This window comes from Chrysochloris asiatica, unplaced genomic scaffold (genome assembly GCF_000296735.1).
Source record: "Chrysochloris asiatica unplaced genomic scaffold, ChrAsi1.0 scaffold00172, whole genome shotgun sequence".
Lineage (NCBI taxonomy): Eukaryota > Metazoa > Chordata > Mammalia > Afrosoricida > Chrysochloridae > Chrysochloris > Chrysochloris asiatica.
The window spans coordinates 2,243,157-2,246,188 of record NW_006408690.1 but is presented as its reverse complement, the minus strand read 5'-3'; the positions used below and the strand labels follow the sequence as shown (position 1 = coordinate 2,246,188).

Here is a 3,032-nt window from a genome sequence, read left to right as displayed (position 1 = left end):
TATTTGAAATAAACAAATCGTTTGTCTTGCAGAAATCTATCTCAGAAGTTAGCTTCTGAGAGATAGTATCTAAAGAAAGATCTCACAAAGAGTACAAAATTTAGTCACTGACAGCAGCATCAGGCAAAATGATGTCTTTTTTCTCTTGCCAGAGAAAAGACAGATTCATCTGAAAGAATCACTCATTGTGCTGGGGATTATGTGTTGTGAGTCTCAATGTGCTGCTTAGGCGAGGGGACTTCCTCTGGGTTCACCCCTAAAGTTGATTTGCCGTCTCTTATGTGACTCAGTATTCACTGTCCCTCAGAAAGGAGAGGGGCACATGCTGGGAGTGACCAATTCATACCAGCCCCTAGACACACCTAAACTTCCTTGTTTTCTGCCTGTGGCTCATTCTGTAAAATCCTTATCTAAATAGGAGTTTCTATGTGGCCCCTACATGGTTGCAGCCAGAACTCTGCACCACATCTCCAATTGTTGTTGTTGTTGTTGTTGTTGTTAAGTGCCGTTGAGTCGATTCCGACCCATAGTGACCCTGTGTAGGGTTTCCAAGGAACAGCTGGTTAGCTTCAACCACTGACCTTTCAGTTTAAATGACTGCAATGTGATGCATTAACCCACAAGAGGGAGGAAATTGTCATGTAATCCTTCATACTGGAGGGGAGCAAAGTCCCCCTTCAGACTCATGCAATCCTACCGTTTTCTTTGGACCAGGAGGGAACAAATTCTCCCATGTAAATCTCTTACAATCTGTCATTCACCACTTTCAACATACAAAAAGGAAGGAAATAGTTTAGGGGAAGGTGAAATGGATATAAAACAAAAGAATAGTTAACCATCCAGAGCACCAACCTGAAGTCCTATCTGGGACAGTCTCCAAGATGTTGTTGTTGTTATGTGCCCTGGAGTCAGTTCCAACTCATAGTGACCCTACATAGGGTTTCTGAGGCTGTAAATCTTTATGGGAGCAGAAAGCCTCATCTTTCTCCTGTGGAAAAGCTGGTAGTTTTGAACTGCTGACCCTGAGGTTAGCAGCCCGATTTGTAACCACTACCTGATAACTTGATTTATGCAGGTCTAGCAAGACCCACTTGAGGTTGGCACAAATAACACACACGCACACAAAGCAGCAAGTAGTAAAGCCAGATATATTAAGCCGTGAATAGTACACTTCTCAGAATAGGAGAAGTGAGCGTCTCTCTTGTGGGTGAGAGAGGGCATTGGCTTTCTGATTTTTCTCCTTCTTGCTAGGGTTTTTGGCTCATCTACCTCAAGTTTACCTTTCCTGAGTAGTGACAGGATCTAGGTTGCACATATTCTTCATTTGCACCTTTTTGGTGGTCCAGCACTGCTCTATTTCTCAGTAGGTGTGCTGGGCTCAGTTTCCTGGAATTGTTGATTCAAATGCCAGGTGTTGGGGTAAGGTTAGACTGGCCTGTTATGTTCCTATTCTACCCCCGCTTAGAGAGTAGGATCCTGAATTCTTTAAGGGAAAGAGGACGTCATTCTGCCTGGCTACTTCCTGCTGATTCAGGAAGTTGACCTGCCTACTTGGGATTCTTCTCCTGAGTTTCTGTTCTGACTCTTCCTCTTCCTCTGTGAATCTGGCCACTGCCACATACAAAGGTTCCATGGGTATGGGTTGGAAGCCTCTCATGAAAATCTTAATACTAAAATGTATGTGTTTTCTTCCATCAGAGGCAACCCAAATCAAGTCTAATAAAGAAAGTTCCCCTGCAATGCCACTTCAAAATAGAATGTTACTTGATTTTATTACCCAGTATGGAGCTCTGGTTTGGTCCTGTAGGATAAGCACTCAACTTCAGGGTCAGTTTGATCTGCAAGGTCAGTGGTTCAAGCTCACCAGCCACTCTTCAGAAATCCTATGGGTCGCTATGGATCAGAACTGACTCAATGGCACTTAACAGTGTGAGAAATGTTGTCTATAACAACAAACACTCAAGTAATCCAATCTGTACTCATTTTAACATGAGAGAGGTTTTATTTGATTTTGCAAAATTGAGTGCCCAACACAGTAGACACAGGCAGACATGCCACATGGCTGGCTTGTAAACAGTTTTATTCCCCTGTCTCGAAAAAGCCCCCACTGAGTTTACCTACAAATTGCTGGCAGGTGCCATGGCAGCCTACGAAGCAGGTTCAGAAGGGTCCCCTGAAACTGAAAGGCATTGCAGAGCTTGGCGTGACCAAGTGGAAAAAGAAAAAGAAGGACAAAGACAAGGTGAAACTTCTGGATGTGATGGGAATGAACAAAAAGAACGAGGAGGAGAAGCGGCGCGGCCTGGACAAGAGGACCCAGGCCCAGGTGGTTTTAGAGAGGATGCAGGAGAAATGGCAAATGAAAAGGATCGTTAAGAAAGTGTCTAAAACCCACAAGCAAGCAGAGGGTGGATAACTTCAACAGACACCTGGACACACTCATGGAGCATTACGACATCCCCAAAGTCAGATTGACCAAGTAACCTCCCACCCTAAGGTCATGTCCTGGCCTCAAGGGGAAGCAAAACACAAAGTTGGGCTTATGTCTGGTGCCTTAGACATTTTCCAGAAACATTCTTTTACCCATGGCTTTGTATTTTCTGTTGTAAGAGTGCTTTTTGAGACTGTCTCTTCATTCTGGAACTCAATTAAAGGAAGCTAGCTGTCCTTTTACCCAATATTGGTTTCTAAGTAGCCCATAGAAGATAAACATTTTCAGAGTGGACTGGAAAGCTGTGGAAGTTTTATCCAGCATGAAAGTTGTTTTGGTGTAAGTGTCACATACAAATGTCTAGTTCTCTGAGTTGCATTTAAGCCTCAGAGGACAACCAGCCAGCTCTCCTGGCCCAGATAAAACTGACTCCCGAGGGTGAGGAGCTAATGCAGGTGTGATCTTTGCCTTCAGATGTGAGCTTTACCATTCTGGGCTCCCATTAGTTGGGGCTTAAATTGTCCCATCCAAGACCTAGAGACGTTACCCACAAGTTCTTTGTCTGGCTTGCTGAGGACCACCGTGGATGGTAAGGATGGGC

The 3,032-nt window shown here is 44.3% G+C and overlaps 1 pseudogene; it reads left to right on the top strand.

The window, feature by feature from the left end:
- LOC102816936 overlaps positions 1 to 2,483 on the top strand; it is a 6,491-nt pseudogene extending 4,008 nt beyond the window's left edge.
- Positions 2,484 to 3,032: the final 549 nt, after the last annotated feature.